Source organism: Geospiza fortis, unplaced genomic scaffold, assembly GCF_000277835.1.
Source record: "Geospiza fortis unplaced genomic scaffold, GeoFor_1.0 scaffold41, whole genome shotgun sequence".
NCBI lineage: Eukaryota > Metazoa > Chordata > Aves > Passeriformes > Thraupidae > Geospiza > Geospiza fortis.
Window position 1 is genome coordinate 6,967,344 of NW_005054299.1, and position 19,186 is coordinate 6,986,529.

Below are 19,186 nucleotides of genomic sequence, written 5' to 3' on the forward strand. Positions count from 1 at the left end.
AAAGAGGGAGGGAGGGGAAAGCCCTCTGCGAATATGATAAGGAAAGCTGGGATGAATTGTGGTCTCTGTTCTCTGTTATCCAAGGGTGGCTAGCTGCTGCTGCACTAAAGGCCTTTATTCCCTGCCTGTGGGAAAGTGGTGGGCGAAGGCTGCATTCTCAGTTACACTGCACATGCAGATTTTAATTAGCTGGATTAAAAACAAGACCGTATCATGTCCTTTAGCAGTATTCTATCTAGAAACAAAAGATTTTCTTTCCTGGCTTCTGCGAGCAGCACAGTACAGCATTAATAAAAAAAAGGTCATGGCAGTTCAAGATGAAAGGTCACACATGATAGAAACTCTATGTGAGGGGGACATCATGTTTATCTCTGTGATAAAGGAGCTCTGTCCAGGCAGGTCAGCATGCCGTGCCTCAGCAATAGGAAAATATAAACATATGGAGTGGATAGATGGTGGAATGGGCAGTTTGGAAAAGTGAGTTCAGTTGTGGAAGTAGAGAAGGGGTGGGGGGGAGGAGAGGGAATTGTTTGAGAGAGAATATAAGCTGAAAGGATCCAGCTTTAAAACAGCCAAAGAGTGTCAAAAAGAGCCTGAGATGAAGCCTGGGGTGATGGAGCAGAGCACAGCTCAGAGCCTGTACAGGGTGCATGAGCACTGAGCCAGCAGGCTGGGACTACCAGCCCAGGCCACTGGGCTACAGCCTTGCACACCAAAGCCCACTTGAGCATGGCCAGAGCCTGTACCCTTCTTCCACAAAGACACCATGGACTCATCCCTGGGTTGAGCTTCAAGCCCCTAATTCCAAAGCCTCCCTAGACTGATTGCTTGGGCTGAGACAGGGGTTTTTATGTTTTATTTGGACCACCACAACTATTGTGTTGGGGGTTTGTATCTTAGGTTTTTATTGTTTACTTTTCTTTTTCTTTAGTGGGGAGCCAGGCTTTTCCCCACTGAAGGCCAAAGGAATCTGCATGTACTTCCAAAGGAGAGTTAGTAGCTCTCTAACCCACAGCCTCCAAGGCTTTGCCCTGGAATGCACTGAGCTCTTTCAACACCACTGTTATCAGTAGGAGGGAGATGCAAGACCTCCTCAGTTTCTCACAAGATCAGACTGTAAAAATAAACACATTATGGTCTTACAAACCTTAACTGATGCACTGGTCTCAGTAGGTCTGAGTATAGCCACTGCCATATGCAAGCATCCATGGGAAAGTGCTTGAAGATTGAGGGGCAAGACAGAACAGGGAAGGAAAAGGGAGGCAAAATTAGATAAGGTTAAATGTTCCTCCTCTGCTTTACCATACTTCCTGCTTTTCAAAATCCATCTCAGAGGAAAACATACCAATTTCTGAGTATTGAGTATTCTGAGTATTCTGGTCAACAACTTGATTCTTTGCTTCATAACATTTTCATTAAATAAGATTTGCACAGCCTGGGCCAGGTATGACAACACATGTGTAGGGCTCTCTACAATCTCCTTTATGAGACTGATCCATGAATAGGTAAATTATGAACCAGACTTTTTACCCAAAAAGGAGCACTGGGTAAAAGCACACAATCAAGTTCTAATAGTTTAGCAAGGTGCTGTACATCAAATGACCACATTAATTAAGAGCACACTCATCCAGTAGCAAGCCTGAGAAAAAACATGCATTGCTCTAAATGTTGTTGAAATCAGTACCTGTCAGCTTCAGAAATTCAGATATATGCCTGAGGTCTCAGAAAAGTAAGGGCTAGTGCTGGAAGTTAAATAAGGGCTAGTTTCTGGATAAAACAATACCATTTTCTCATTCTGAGCAGCAATTCAGGATAGCAGTTACCTACCAAACTGATAATACTGTGATTAAATTGTCCCAGTTCTGCTGCTGCTGCTGAGATCATTGGAAAATCATGGTTTAATTCAATACACGTAGGTAATTTTCTGTAATCTCAGTAATACAGCATGGCCTAATACAATAATTTTGTACGATGATCTCTTTAAAACTACTCAGCCTTCACTGCCATTTATCTTCAGAATAGAGAAAAAGATTCAGGCATGAATTGCCTGATTCTGATTTATATTGCTGCAGGCAGAAATACAACACAGAACTGTGAAGTACAGAGTTCCATGGCATAATCAGGGTACCATTGCACAGAGTTAGCTCTCGAAACACAGAGCACGAGCTCTCCACTACCTCCCACTGTATGAAGGACATTTCAGGCTTATCCAACCCCAGTCCCAGAGCTCTGACTTTGATAAGATCCTGTTATAACAACATATTCAATGTCCTTTTTGCAGGGTTCAAAATAAATTGCCTTCCTAGACACGTGAAATAAGTTGCCACAGAAATCAAAGGGAGTTTTATGTTCACATCAGTTCAGCATGCTTATGTGGCCTCAAGCAAATGGTATGTTTATATCTCAGCACCTCATTGCTTTTTACCCCATATCCAAACAGGGCACTGGTCACACAAGCTCTTAGCAACTTGTCCAAAGCCATAGGAGACCCTTCATCGGGGAGGAGAGCTGAAGCTGGCTTTGCTAGAAGCTCGGCTTGTGTGAAAAATCTCTTGGTAGTTCAAAACCAACAAGTTTTGTGCAGACAGCAACCCAATTTTATTACCCAATGAGATTTCAAATATTTTCAGTGCTCATTTGATAAAAAATAAAATGAGAAAAAGAATCCAAATGTGAAGGAGGTGAACAACTAATGATTATACTTCTTGGCAGCTTCTGGTTGCTGAGGCCAGAAGGGGGTTTCCTGTTGACTCCTGACAGAATTACTGACGTTTCCCTCTGACATTAAATGAACTAAAAAAGACCAGCAAGGCATGGGCCCGAAACCATCCATACCACCGAACTGGTCCCTGGCATGGTTTTGGTGCAAGCCTGCTAATGCTCTTCCAGGCAATGCCAAAGCACAGCTCGGGTACTGACCCAGGTCAGGCACCATCTCCAATAGATACTTTGGATGTGGCCACCATGATTTGGAGGGCAAGAGAGTTTAGCTGTGTGGATTCAAGCTATTTCATGCCAGTTGGCCTCCAGGAAAATTCTCTGACTAATTTGTTTAATAGTTGAGATGTAGTCAATGTGTCCAGGTCTTCCTTTCCTTCCAGTCTTGCAGAAGCCAGCAGTCAGTGCTTCCAAGCATTGGCAGTGTGACGTGACATTCAGCAGGGTGACAGAAGTGATATGAGTTGACCATGCAGCTCTCTGAAATGCAACAGAGTTCATTATATTTTAAAGAAAAGCAATATAATTGAGGGAGTGGATCAAAACAGATCCACTAGAAGTAATAAAGAAACCAAAACGGAAAATGATAAGAACAATTGAAAAATGAATAGGCCAATTTGTTTCAATTAATTTGGGGCTAGTTCTCCAGCACTATAAAGCTGTCTGCACAATAAATAAACAAACAAATAAATAAAGAAATAAACTGTATTTTTTTATAAATACAAACTGTGATATTATGTAAATTCCAGGTACACTGTTAACAGTAATAAAAATAGAAAGCATACTTTAAGCACAATTCAACCTGGTAGATTCTAGAGGGAAGAAAACATTTTTAAACAAAGACCTCCTAGTTTAAAGCAATAATCATCAACATGAGGCTTATATATAGTATGTGGCAGCTGTAACAACATTCATATCTCAGTGTGCCTGGTCTTAGGGAGAGCAAGGGAAGTGCTGAAAACAGTAGCATTCCTCATGGATCTGCTCCAGATCCCACAGAAGTCTGAGAGAAATCTACACTCCATGCTTGCTTTCACACTTGGGCAGCACAGCTAATGTTGAGCAAACAGACCACAGCTATGTGGCTCTCCCAGCAAGCCAGGCACATAAGAAAAAAATATCTACTCCTTCCCTAAAGTCAGGATTTGGGTGAGGGGGAGGAAGAGAAACACAGGAGTGGCACTACAGGTACCTGGTTCTTTCAGCAGGCTCTGTCTTGCACTGACCCTGACAACTGTAAAAGCTGAGAAGCCCCACAAGACCCATTGGGTAAATAGCCACGGTGGAGGTTGTTTTGGGGGCAGAAAAGGGAGTATGGTTTTATTTATTATTATCATTAATATGATGTTGCAAAACGTTGTCCCTGCTAGAAATGTTCATAACAAAATATCAAATCATCAAAACGAACATGAGTCTTGGGCTCAGCTGGCTTACATGTTCTGGAAAGGTCATTAGTTTAAAGTTTCTGTTGCTGGGAACTGAGAAACAATGCCATCTCTCAGGAAACAAATCCTTCTTTTGAATGCTGCCCTGCTCTCCTGATGTTCCTACCACACTTCAGATTGTGTTAAGGGGAAAGAGAAGAGAGCTGATCTCTTCTCCAAAGAACATGGCCATTGCACTGGATAAGAAGACAAGGGCTGCCTCACAAGGGAGATCATTCTACAGCTTCATAACAGTGACAGACTAAGGACTGTGAAAAGTGAGCTCTGGCAATTTAATCAGTACACCAGAGAGGCATCAAAAGCACATGTGCTCTTCCATATCCACAGCCTACATGAGCTTAAGATGCTAAAGGAGAACTCCAGCAGGCAAGGCTGTATCTACCTAGAAGAGCTGCAGACTGAAAGTTTATTGTGCTCAGTTTTCCCACAGTATTTGTCTCAACATGAGTCAAGCTAAGAGCACAGATTCTCATTGCTTGATCAGATGCATTCACTCAGATGTTTTTTCCTGCCTACTCTACACTAGGAAGTCAATATGAGGTAAGAAAAGCTGCACAGGAGACCTCCTATGGTGGTGCACATTATATTGAAGAAATGGTAGTCCATTGTGTGCCAACTTACAATCACACGTAGGAGAGATGACAGGAGGTAAACTAATTTCCAAGTCATGCCTAAAATTACTAATTCTATCTTTTTAGTTCCTGGGCTTCTGTTTTTAAATTTAACAGCATTTTTTAGATTTCATTTTGATGGTAGGTATTCCAACCAAAATGATGCACAAATATGGACTTAGTAAACTTCTGATCTATATTTCTGATCTGAAACCCCAGGATTACCTCAGTAAGTGACAAATTGCTGAAGAAAAAAAACCACCAACAAACTTCATAACCGATATCAAATGATAAAATAATGCCACAAATGAGAAACCAAAATAATTTTTGCCAAATATGTTTGCTATAGATTTAATAAATACTTTCTTTATGGCCTCAGAACTGATGCCATTGTGGCAAGAACAATGCAAAGACACTTTGCTCCCAAAGACCTGACACCAGCACTGCTACTGTGCAGCACAGCTTTAAACCTGCACTGAAGCAATGCTGTAAATCAGGACTCATTCCACCAAAGTCAATGGAGCTAAATGACCGTAAAACTGGTGTGAGAGAGAAATCAGGTTGTTAACCTCTAAGGAGAGCTTGCACTTGTCTCATAACCTGTGCTTGGCCAGGCTGTATTTTATTCATTCAAAGCGTAAAATGAGAGCCTCAAACTAGGAAATAAATATTTCATTGTAGCTGAGCTATGCTTGATATAATTTCATGATACTAAACTTTTAGTAACTTCTAACTTTCAGTAACTTCTCTGCCCATATCCAAAATTATTACCTGAATTTGAATGGAGGTATCTAATTCTAACCTCAAACAGCAACTTGCAGCATCTTCTGACCACAGTCTAATGATATGAAAACCCAAAAGTAACTACAAGCTTCCTTCTTTGACCTGGAAGAGAAACCTGACAAGGTTCCTCCAGAAACAAGAGAAATTACTTACCTCTCAAATAGTGGTAGTAGATTGATTCTGGTTCTTTTTCTTGGAAAAAAATTTTGCATTTTATATTACACTACTACTGAAAACAGGAAACTGAGGCCAAGAACCAGAACCTCAGAACATCTACCATGCCCTCTACTTTTTGAATATGGGCTTTACTTTCTATTTTATTACTCAGAAGACAATTTTTGGTTAAATTTTCAATGGGCTGAGACACATAATATTGACTGTTGGCTGCTGGAAGGGATTTCTCCTTCAGGATCACTGAGGCACATTCGTTGCACTGTAAGTTCAAAACACAGGTATGAAATTTAGGTTGTCTAAACTTCCCTGCAGAAAACATAAAGTCCTCTGAATTCAGGTAATATGGCCCTATGAAGCCATGGGCCAGGAGGATAAGTCCTCCTTTAAATAGACCTTTAAACTCCAAGAGAATATCATCCCAGTGCTTACTAGCAGTCGGACAGCACACAGCATTTCAAGAGTCCTTTTGAAGAATAGACTAAGTGGGGAAGAATAACAATGTTCAAGATGTTCACAGTGACTACTGAGCACACCTCTGACCCCTCACCTCCAAAAAGGCATAGCAGAAGGAAAAGAGCTAAAGCAGGGTGCAATAAAGATTATCTGACATGTGCAAAAGCTTCTCTACATGGAGCGTTTAGGCGGCAGAGGATTCCTTGGCTTGTAAAAAAAAAGATAACTGATGAGTAGTTGACATAAAATTATTAAAAATCAAGAAAGTATACAGGAAAAAATTATTCAGTACTTCTTAGACCATAAAAGGTAGGAAGACTTATAAGGAGGACGAGTAGTTGCTAGACTAGGAAGACAAAGCACACATTATTTTGTTTTATACAGACACTCAGTGCTGTATAGGCCAAAACTGTAAAAAACCCAACCAAAATACAGGCAGATATGCTCTAAAAACAAGGACCCATAAAGGGATACTGACCTTGGTGTTATGGATTCCTTCACTCTTCCTTTCTTTGAATGTATTTTATGATGGGATCATTTCACTCTGCAAAGATTCAAAAGTTCGTATCATTGGATTATTTTTGTTTTAATTACTTAATATTCCCCACTGTCCAAGTTATATATAAAGATAGCAGATTTGTGTACATATTCAATGGAAAAATTACTAACTACATATTAAGAAACAGGCACATCCAGATCTGGATTTCAAGTTCTTAAATGTTCAGAGGTTTCTGGAACATGTTTAATGATTTGTGTTATTAGCTATATGCTGTGTAGTAATTTAATACATTTCAGGGAGTGTGTGCAAAAATTGTTCAGTGTGGAGCTCCTGATTCCTGATTTCCAACTACATTGTAATTTTAAGGCATTTATTCATACACTTTGGTTTTGAACCTTGTATATGTAGTGGAAAATCATGATAAAAGAGTCATCAAAAACTTGAAGAAAAAATCAAGGAAAATACACTTGGGATTTTTTTTTTTACTTTTTTTTTATTATTATTCTTTTCTTCAATCAGAAATCCTAAAGAGCAAAGGTAAGCCCAGAGTTTTTGGAACTAGAGCCCATAAGCCTCTGTCACTGTACAGAGGGGAGAAAGCTATTGGAGAGGAAAGGGAATAAGGGAATAAGCCCTGGCCTGGGTCAAGCAGGTGCTTTCAAGGGTTTCACTGAGCTTGCACCATGGCTGCCAGGCTACCCTTGCACTAAATGCCCTTTCCACCCTGTTTCAGGTTCTGTTTTCTCCAGATGTTAAGAAGCTTTCTGTTTTATCACAGGGTAAATCTGGGTTTGGTGGATAAAAAAAAAAAAAAAGAAAAAAAAGTGCATTTCATTTTCTCTGGGAAATGTAAACAGCATCCACCCAGCCAGCACTACCAGTTAGTGCAACAGCAGAGAAAGCTCTGGTTGAAATCTGGATTTCGCCTCCTGAGTGGCACATACAGATGAAAAAACTAAAATAATTACTTTGAAAAGGCTCATCCATTTATCTTGCTGGCACAAAGACCTTCTTTACTTTATTTTATGGGATCTTAAGCATCTCGATTTCCCTTTTTGATTAGGAAAAAAAAAAATGATGCTACTATGTAAAAAAAAGCAGCAAACTCTAAAAGCATTCAGAGAGGGAGCAGTAGCTTTAGCCTTCTGTTTGTGCAATTCCAATAGGTGTATTTAAATGTAAATGCTACCCTTTCACCCTTGAGCCACCTATTCTTACAGCCAGCAGAAAGAGAGCATTCATGGTATAATGTCTTTATGAGGACAAATCTTACACTTAATTTCTCATGTGAATCCAACTCTTTTATAACACATTTTTGTGAGATTAAAAGAACAATATTAGTCTAGTGGCTCAGCAGCCAGATCACTGCTCTGTCACATGGGAGACGTGGGTTCAAAGGGATGGCAGGCAACTGTGCTGGGAAGTGCTCGATGGAAACTGCAGCCACGGAAAGATTCAGTCCTCCACTCTCACAGAATTGTTTAACTCTACATTATCTCCTCCCTCGGGCCAGACAGAGCCTTTCCCTCCAGCTCCTTACTGGAAACCATCCAGCTGCTGCTGTTACACAGAACTATTGGAAGGGTTTGGGACCCCAGCTCTTTAAACAATTTTCATTAGCTTGCATTTGCACAGTAGGGAGGATTTTTGAGAAGGAGAAGGAACTTTCTGAGGATGCATTTCCAGACTAAGTCCCTTTGCCTTCCCAGTTTCACCCGGTGCCCATGGGGTTATCCATGCTCCTGGCATGGCTGCACTGCACAGCCCAAGGGTGTGCTAATAAGAGTGACAGCACAGCTCAAATCCTGTTAGGTCAGGGCAGAGTCTCACCGAACCCAGGGAGCCCCAAGTGCTCTGTATTAGGAGATTTATTTCTTTAGTGGGGAAAAGCCTCAGTCCGTTTTGGCTAAGCAAGTTGAAAAATAAATTACTTAAGCACAGGCCAAGTGTATCTTACTTTATCCCTACTGGATCAAAATAAGGGTTTGGTTATTTTTTTCTGAATAATCTTTTTGCCTCAGTCTGGAACATGGTTACATGGGACAGACATCAGACTTTGGCTTCATGACACCTCCATGAAAGAATAAATAGATTTTGGAGCATGGCTCTAAGGCAGCTGCATGACAGCTGTGCTGTGCACCGGTGTATGTCCAGCCTTCCTGATTAGTAGAATTATTATACTTTCTGATGCTTCTCAGAGGACACAGTGATAAGGGGCCTCTGTGCAGAGTGACATTCAAATGCTTAACAATATTATATTTTTCTCCTTGGACCTTACAGCCCAAGCACAAGCCATGTTATTTTCCCCTTCTTTAGCAGCTCTGTGACGCAAGACAGAGAGGTCTGTGTGTGCTGCAAGCACCAGCACCAATGTCAGGCATCCCACTTCTCTCACTTCCCCTTCCCTTGATACAGAGCATATGTTTCATTGTGGCACCAAGCACAGGAAAACTGAGGGGAAGTAGCCTATTATTTTAGGAGGTGCAGGACCAAGCACCTGGAACAGTGAAGTACTTGGAAAGCACTTCTGTAAATATTTTAGGCTGTAATATATTAAACAATTAAGAGGTGTTGGTATTTCTCTGCTCTAGGGCATTTAAACAGGGAAGTTCCCTTTAAAGGCACCAGAGCAGAATGTGTATGGTCATGCCCTTTAAAACAAAAACTACCTGGTTTTTTCCCCCTTTTTTCAGCAAAATGTCTAAATTTCAGCTGACTTGCTCTTTCAGCAGAGGAAATTAAGCCAGATTATTTTAATGCTGCTTTAGATTGTTAACTCCTCAAAAAAAACCAAAAGGAGGGTGGGAGTGGGAGAAGGAAAAAAAGTCCAAAGAATAGAATCAGTTACCTTGAAAGCTCCATTCAGGTAATTTAGAAAATTATTTTGCTAATAACCTTAATGCATTGCTTGTGTACCCAGGACTGTCAGCACTACAGGTTACTACAGGTTAGTCAGTAAATTGCTGATACCAGCTACAACCAACCCTTAAGAAATTCTGTATCTCTTACGTCTTTGCTTCTATTTTCCTGTCAACAATACATGAGTCGCTATGCAACACCAAATTAGCATGAAAGAATAAGAACTTAATACTGACATTTCTTAGCCAAGAACAGAGTCAAAATTAAGTGCAGCTAATGAATGCTTAGTTAATTCTTAGAAAGCTCTTCTTCATGCCCTTTACAGCACAGTGAAATGCAAGTTCTTTTAGACAGGTACACAGAGAGAGACATGCTTACACACACATACATGCCCCACGCATAGGTAACCTACATACACATATAAACATTTAGAAAAATTCCAAATAGACAAGCTCTAGGAAGCTTTGTAAGAGAAACAAGAAAAAAAATTACCTACTGGTCTCTATAACACCAAGTCTCTGGAAAAACTTCAGAATTGCCTGTTCAAATATTTTCTAAGATTATGTTAGCAATCATTTTCACCAAAATGTTTTTCTGACCAAAAAAAAAAGATGACTTGACAGAACCTAAAAGTTGTTAACAGTGGAAAATGCCTGCTTCAAGTTTCTTGTAAGAAAACAAATACAGGAATTGGCAACTTCTGCGCAGTTTTAGCTCCGAAGAAATTATGACAGGCTTTTGCTTTTCTCACTTATCTCAGGGCAGCCCATCAGATTAACAAGAAGGAAAAAAAAAGTATTAAAACTTAGTGAGTTACTGGAATCTTCTGGAACTGAAAACTATACAGATGGTCTGCAACATATTTGTATAGAAGATGCTCAATTGTTGACGGGTTCCCAACTATTATAGTGGCATGGTAAGGAGGCAGATACTGGGCACTGAGCACTGAGCAACTGTTGTCACTGAGCCTTCCCCTCTTGGCTGCATCCCCACTGGCCCAACGAGCAGTTTTGGTCTCCCAGAGCAGAGACAAAGGTTGCTTTGGAGAAGCTGGGAAGCCTAAGAACACCATGTAGATTTAGGACTGGATAGGAGGTATTGTGCAGAGGCCATGCCCATTACTCATCCGCTGGCAACGGGCTCTCTTCCTTTTGTCTGGAGAGACGGTAAACTTTCAATGCCATCTGAAAACAGAAGGCCTTTCACAGAGTGCAAGAACTCTGCCATCTCAATCATGTGAAAATATTGTAAACACTTTCCCAGCCCCCATTCAGCTGTCCAAAGAGCAGAGTTAGAAAACACCAAACAAAACAGGAAGGAAAGAAAAGGGTGTGCATTGCGCACTTTGGTTTAATTTATATTTTTTACTCTGAATAGGAATTTTTCTTGGAATTTTCCTTTCTTTTCCTTAATGTTAGTGAGCAGGTTAAGTAGCTATTATGGAGAAAAGGCAGCTAAAAGCCTATTCTATGTTTTATTTAGAGGAGAAAAAAGGGTCCAGTGCCCAGCAGTTTCTCTCCAGCAGAGCAGCTCTCATATTTCCTTACAGCCCCTGCAAGAATAGACTTCAAATGTGCTACAGGACTTGAATTTCTCTTTCAGTACTCCGGTTGACCCACTCCTGTGAACTTTTTCCAGGAGAGTCTTCCCCCCAAACATTTAAACATCACAAGTGTTGTATTACTGATATACCACAACATGTACAGAGTAAGAAGGGGTTCACATTCACAAAGAACATATTCAGAAAATACCTGAATGTGTGTACATATTTATGCTTACATGTATATCAAACATACAACATAAGCAAAGTATATGTGTCATTTGCACAAAAAAACTACTGGTTTGCCTGATGACACCTTTTATGAACATTGTGCTCTTGCACTGTACCCTTAACTCTGGACAGTTGTTTTCACAGATGCTTTTTAGTTATGTGAAAGTGATGTAGTTCCTTGCTCAAAAAAGGTTGTGTTAATTCTGCTGAAGCCAGGAACTACTTGATATTTCGCAGTAACTTTGAACCATGGTAACACATTAGCACCACAATTCTTCACTATTTGAAGTATGAGGCTTTCATTTAGATTGGTCAACTTAACACCAGAGGGGCAAAGGAAAACAGCTCTGCTGGTGGGAAATACACTTTGTTCCTTTTTGCTCAGTTTGGTCCTGAGTCAAATCTGAACAGAGCACAAGTAGGTAAGCCTGGATGTATTCTCACTCCCTCAAAGGCAAATGCTCTGCTCCTAACCTAGGAAAGGGTCAGCTGTCATGTGGGACTTCCAGAGGGATATATCACTCTAATCTTATTTCTTATGAGTATTTAGCAAATAGTGCACACTGATGGAAGTGAGTCCCCAACAGGCCAGTGAGAACTGACAGCTGTAGGAGCACATCATGTACTGGGCAGGCTCTTTTACCTGATTTCCCTTCACTCTCTGCAAATGCAGACAGTTTCCATAAGAAAGAAGACTTTCTTACTTAAATAGACTGACATGAGATGTCTTACACACACACCATGAGAACACAGGCTCATAGGCTGGAGAGTTAGGAAAAGTAGTTGCCAACAACTGAAGCAGGGGTTGATAAAATCCTCAACATTATAAATTCTCAAATGCATTCCTTGGGACCGCCTTGCGCATGCTATCTCAATACTCCCCTCCTCCCCTCTGCATTTTATAAAAAGAAGCTGCAATAAATTAGAATTTTATGAGACTCCAAATAAAAACCTTCACTAAAATTGAAAACAAGACATGGATGTAGAAGCATATGGAAGGTTTATGAAAGCAGAGGAGAAAAAAAAATTATCCCAAGGCAATAAAAAACCTGTCTGACTCTTGGTGTTCACAAACCAAGAATTACTAGAGACAGATGAAGAAGTTTTGAACAATACAGTACTGGTACATCTTCCAACAAAGAGACATTCTAGTTTTTATTTATTCTTCTGATACAAGGCAGCCTGGTAAGAACTACTCTAAGGCACATTTTCTGAAATTCTTTATAAAACACTTCAAAGTTATACATGGAAATGAGATACCTTTCTGCTTTGATCTTTGGTATAAGGCTAACCAAGCAGAAGTGGCTTCCTGGCCTTTCATATAGTTTTCTTGGGAACTAAACACTGCACCCTCTGAATTCTTGCACTAGGATTCTAAGTATTTTATGGAATAAAGGCAGTTTTGTTTAATTTATATTTTCATCTTTGTTCCAAACCTCAGAGTGATTCATTCTGGCCACTGTATATACAGTTTTACTCCTAATACTCTTTTCTTTCCACTACTTCTCCCATCCTCACTACTCCCTGCTTCCAGAATGGTGTGGGTATGGGATGTTGTTTTAACTAAATGATAGAGTGGCTATTAAGGATTGTCTTGCTTTATTTTTAAATACAATACTCCACATTCCAGACATTTCAACCAAACACAGCGGTTTGAAAATGAATAATTGTGCAAGCAATGAAATTTGGATCTGGTTCTAAATTGACAAAAAATACTCTAAGAATTTTTAGATTTTTCTTCTCTAAAATGACTGAAAGCTAGGGGCTAAGTTATAGGAATATGGTTCAGCACCATATGTTGGAAGTGAAAATCCTGTAATACATTTTGTTCTTTGAAAATAAATGCAGGTTGGACTCAGTGCCCAAATAAAGCCTCTGAACTTCTAATTTTCATTTATACAGGATACAAATGATACTGACAAAGGATATTATATTGTCTTAGAAGTATACTGATTTTACACTCCTGCTAAACTGATCAGTTGTGAAATGGTTAAAAGTTATAGCCATTAAATTATCTTTGTTTCTGATACCCAGTTAAAAATTAATTCAAAGTGTGTTCAAGTGTGTGCAATGGATGGCAAAGATTGCTCATCATGCCACATCCATCAGCTGCCAAAGGCAAATAAGTTCTGGAAAGAAGGTGAGAAGATATGGCAAGGACATGCCATATCAGAGTGGGAGAAGTGTTTTTACAGCATAGACAAGCTCATGGTCTGGGGAGGTAGTGTTTCTACAGAGAAACTGTAGAAGCTGCCCAGGCCTCTTTTCTCACAAGAGTCACTCTGTCTTGGAAACAAGAATGTACCTAAACATCATAGAAACAAATATCTGAGGCTACCTGGGGTTTTGCACCTTCCTTTCGATACAATCTTACTGAAACTCAGGAATCCTCTCCTCAGTGCTGACTTAAGCAAACATCATTGAAATATCATTCTCTCAAAAGAAAACCAAACAATATTGTGACACACAATTATTAAGAGCCCTTGTTTGCATGGTACCTTACAGAAGTTGAGAATTAAGATCCTTTGGTCTTCTACATTAGAGAAGACAGGTGATGAGAGGAGAGATGAGATATTCAGAACTTGAATAGGATTATGCTGACTTCTATTTTATTCGTTTTGAATGTCCTTCTTTTTATTTTTTTTAATTTCAGCCCAATCCCTAGTTTGCTGTGTGCAGTCCCACTAAGTCATTCAAGACATTCTCCTCTGGTATCTGCAGAGATGGCAGAATACCACAATTTTCAGATATTGAACAAGATATCCATTATTATTCAAAGATGGGCCTATAAACTCAGCTACTGAATAAAAACAAACCATACACTGGTCTTTATGCTATAGACGATGAATTTACACAATTCTACAAGAACTGATGTTAGTGATTCGAGCCTACTGACAAAAAGTTTGTTTCCTTTTCATTTATTACAATAGCTGTAACAACTTCTTTTTCTTTTTTCAGAGACCATTCCTAATAATTACTCTTTTCCTCTAATTATTTTGCCACGCAAAATACTCATACCTAAACACTGCAAAAATTACGAGCACTACAGGGAAAATCAAGCAGTCCTGGGAATCTTATGGATGCCAATCCCAAGCAAAGGCAGGGAGCCCTCTGAAGCGTGGTGCCTAGCTAGAGCTCACACCTTTCAGCAATGGTGACAAGTGGCCATGAGTCCCTCCCTGAGGCACACAGCTCTGGGAGGGACAGCACAAGGGACCAGCACCCCCTTCATCTCTAAGGAGTCTCCCAAAAGGAGGGTAGCCTGAAGATCATCACTGTGGATCAATTCTACAGTTTCCCAAGGCAAACCTTGACTCTGTTCCCTCCACAAAGTTCACGTTGCCTGCTGCCCCAAACATCTCTATTTCCCCATCTCTGTAAGAGAAGTCTAAACACAGCTGTCAAGTTCTAAAATCAGCATCAAAGCTCAGTAAAAGCGGGAGGGGAAAACAATATGCTTTGTTAAACAATCCTGCCTGAGATCTCAAAGGGTTATACAATGAAAGTAATACCCACTTGGAGTTCTGTCTGTGGCAAGCATTACCTAACATCCTCAGTCAGAACCCCACTGTTTATGAGGTGATGAGAAAAGAATACAGCTCCCTCTTGTCAGTAGGACATCTCCACTGCCCTGCAGGACATTTTCTTGCTATATTTCAGTTGTATTGAATCTTCTAGACATGAGAAAAGTAAAACATGCACTGTGCACTCTGGAGCCATCACCTCTCTTGGTCAGTTCATAGGTTTGGCAAGGTCATAGCAAACATTCTTTTACATCATATGTCTTACCTTTAGGCTGTTTTACTCCTCCCCAGGAACCCAAAAGGATTAAAACAGATTTAACAAACCAGAAATAGAAATATTTATGTTTGGTAACATTGGCATTTCTAAACATTTCTCATTTCTTCCCTTTCCCACTGATACCGATTCCCAGTCTTTGAGCCACGTGAAGTGGCTTAAAAGTTACTTCTCAGGGAAAAAAAAAAAGTTTGTCTGCTAAATCACCCCACACACATAATTAAGGCTTTCTGTTGCACTACAGGTATTACAGTTACCACTGTGTATGTCTGTATTTAAGATATGTATTTGTGTGTTACATATTCATTTTGTCCTATACAAGTCAGCTTTCCTTTTTTTTAGTTTTATAGACAGCCATTTTTATGCTTAGTATGAATCCTTATGATGGTCTAATATGATCATCTGTTTAATGTAAGCTACTGAATTCACCAGTTTGTTGACACCATGATCTCATTATATTCTTTTAAACTCCAGTAAAGATGCAGTAACTCACCTGAATAGCTTTTATTGGCAAAATCCATTTGTCCTCTCAGCTGAGGAGGGAGAGAAGCTTAGAACTGATGTCAGAGACACTCAGTGCCTGCTTTTCAGGAATCTGAGGTGAGCATGGTCCTCTCCACAGCCTCCCCAGTGCTTCTCTGGAAGGGTCCTGAGCCACTGTGTTGGCTCAGAGGAATCAGGTTCAGGAAGAAAAAAAATAAGTATATTGAATGGCACAAGAGTTTTCTAACACCCAAATGAACAGGTGAGTTGCACAACTTTTGGCCTAAAGGGTCACTAAGTGGGCAAATCAACCTCAACATTTGCCTGTGCAGCAGGATGGATGCAACCATGGGAAGAGTGAGAGTCATTTTAGGGTCCAGACAGGAGAATGTTAGGATTTTAGCTGGTCTTCAATAAAACAAAAGTGGAGGAATGAGGGGGAAAGGATCACTTTTCCCTTGGTACAAAAGAAAACTACTCTAAGGTATCACATTTCAAAGCCTACCTTAAGTGAGCATCCCAGGCCATCACCCAAATAAATATGTGATTTGTGTATTCCAGAAATACATACACTTTCACCAAAATAATTGTTTCCATTCATTCCATTTCCATTTCCAGTTTCTTTACCAGAGAGGGGTTGTGAAACAATGAGCTCCCTGGGACTATTTCCCCATCTGTGACATCATATACAAGCACCTTATCTCTGCAAAATGACTGGGGCTCTGCAGGGGAAAAAAGCAAACACACATACCACCTTCATCCCCTCCTCCCAGTGCTTCTAGCTCTCAGCCTGGCCTTTGCTGTTATGTCCAGTTTGAGCCCAAGGAAATTCCAATGCACTCCTCTTGCTGAGGCTCTCATTTATTTAAACAGGTGGGGACCAGGATCTCTGTGCTTCCCAAAGTGCTGCTAAAGCTGAACCAGCAGCTGCAGGTATCAATTAAGAATGTGCACTGGGACAGGAGAAACACAGCAGCCCTTTCTAGAGCTTAAGTGCTGGCAAAGTCAAAAACATTGCGGAGATACTCAGTAACTTTCTTAACTCAGAAAACCATTAGCTGGCATTGTTGCATAAACTCAATACAATCATTTCTTTAAGGCTGTCCCACCATTCTATTATCTGTCATTAATTTTCCATATGCTCCCCTCACCACTGCTCTTAGGCTGGGTTTGGTTTACAGGGCTGGATCAGATTTCTTTACAAGCCAGGACATTTGCTGGCATGCTTACTAGCTTGAGGCCAGTTATGTTTGAGTGAGGCCCAAGCAAAACAAGTGAGATTTGGTGACATTCCAGTGAGTAGGCACCAGATCTACATGATCCAAGGTTTTTTTTTTTTTAAAGTTTTAAATTTTTAAAGTAAAAGCTTTTCCGTTATTTCAGATTTTTTTTTTATTTTTGTTTTTAGAGGTTTTTTTATCAGCTTCTGGCTGATACTTGCTCAAGTGTTGCAGCATCCCTCTTCTTATAATAAAGCAGAACTTTATGTTCTGTTTTCTTTGCACTAACCATAAGGCAAAAGTTTATCAGTTATCTGTACTTTCAATCACAGATGGGCAAATGCATCAGTATATTTGGAAAAGAGTAGCTGATGAGAAGAAGAAGAATAAACCATTTTGTTTCTAGTCTTTCTACAGCATAATGAAGTCTAGCGTTTGCAACTCTTTCTTTCAAAAACAGAGTTCATGTGAAACCCTCTAATTCAAATCTGATTTCTAGAAACATCGTTACGCTGTCACAATGTAAGTCAATAAAAAAGAATTAAAAATGAAGTGTCCTTCCATCCAAGCCTCAAAAATAAAGTGTGCCCATATAATCACTGATATGCTAACTATATCCTGGATTATTTAATTCTTTTTTTTTCTCCCTTCTTCTAGATTTATTATTCTCAGCACATCTGAAATGTATTTTAAATGCTTTGGGACAAGGACTATTGTAAACTGCCAAGAATACTTGGGGCCCGATGGAAGTGCTGAAGTAGAATTCCAGAAGTAATTTGACACTGAAGGACCTTCAGACCTTCGAAAATCCCCAATTTCATATTCCCCACTGCACAGGGACAGAAACTTACAGTAGCAGAACCAGAGCACACTCCAAATGTGAGACAAAATGAAAACGCCAGTATTATATACTGTGTTTCAGGCTGAGTCAAACACAGGGTATCATGCTAGTAAGCAGCAGTTTGAAAGTATTCTGAATGCAAAGGGGTTCTTTCAAAAGTATATGTCTTGTCTGCTCCTAGCTGGTGCAAAGACATTCCCCATGGTTTTGCTCCATAAATTCCAGCATGGTGTTATAGATGTTGTAACAGATGTTATATGAATGCTGCACATGAATGTCACAATACCCATATTGTTATTTTTAGCAGCACTTATCAAGGTAAGCAAGGACAGACCCTGTAAAGCTAAGCATTTACATAAATACAGACAAATATTTTGTTCTGGACACAAGCAATGTTAAGGCCCTACATGGCTGAAAACCACAGCTCCTGACTTCCAGGAGTGTGCTTGCATGCTGGGATCCAGAGGTTTGGGAAGCAGAGAATTCAGACATCTCAAACAGAAGACTGAGCAGGAGCTGCTCAAGTGAGACATTAGGAAATGCAGAAGGTATTAGAATTAGCTTCAGCCTCTCTGGAATTTGGTCACCTATCTCAAGGCAGGGATTACCATCCTCCTCCACTGCTAGCCAGACCTCCTCCACCCAAACAGTAAAGAAGTGGGTGCTGTTGCTGCCAGACTTGCTTTCAGCAATTGAGTTACAACCAGAGCACTCCCTCAGACTGCAGGAGAGCTGGGCTTACTTCCCTGCAGGCATCTGGTATTTTCCCTACCTGTGCTGAAAACTATCATGCTATAGGTTATCCTGCTCTAGAGATTTCCACCTTTTCCCTCTCTTTTGGTATGCTTAGGAAATGAACCCAACCAAAACCAAACATCCATCAAACCTTTTTTGTTTTTCTCCTTCACATTTAATATTCTTAGAGGGACACTTCATTAACTATCTGAGGTTATTTACAAAATAACAGCAAGTACTTCTTTAAATACCAATATCCTAAATTGTGAGTGTTTCCCCACAAAGCAACTTAGGGTTTGATGAAGAAAAGGTTAAATAAATAATCCAGCCTAGAGATGAGAGAGTAACTACCATAGTCAGCCCTCTCAGGCACTGGAAGTGTTCTGCACAGCCCAGTAGCTTGTCCCATCACACCACAGAGACATGCCTTTTTCTTATGTTTTCTTTATGACTTTTACATATAAAAATGTATACACACATGTGTTACATGGGGAAGAAGGGAAGGAGACTGGAAGAAAAGAGACTCAGTGATGAAATGAAAAAGATCATCTAGGAAAAGGCAACTTTGCAAGTCACTGGCAGAAGTGCAGCTTTTTGGTTATTATGCCATGTAATAGGGTGGACAGAGAGAATAAAGGGAGGTGAGAGGAGTCCACATACTGATGTCACTGAAATCCTTGCAGAGATCAAGACTGCTGTGGAGCCACCAAAAACACCATCCACCACTAAATGTGGAGTTGAACATGAAAAGAGAAAATTAGAGGAGATAGCTGGGAAAGAACAGTCACAGAAGCCA

At 40.1% G+C, this 19,186-nt stretch overlaps 1 long non-coding RNA gene across 1 annotated transcript; it reads right to left on the reverse strand.

Annotated features, from left to right (window-relative positions):
* Positions 1-6: 6 nt before the first annotated feature.
* On the reverse strand, positions 7-16,473 carry LOC115948455. The gene is made up of 3 exons (XR_004082286.1): positions 15,605-16,473; positions 6,663-6,728; positions 7-3,198 (listed from the first exon to the last, which is right to left on the reverse strand). It is a non-coding gene; the product is annotated as an uncharacterized LOC115948455 (long non-coding RNA).
* Positions 16,474-19,186: the final 2,713 nt, after the last annotated feature.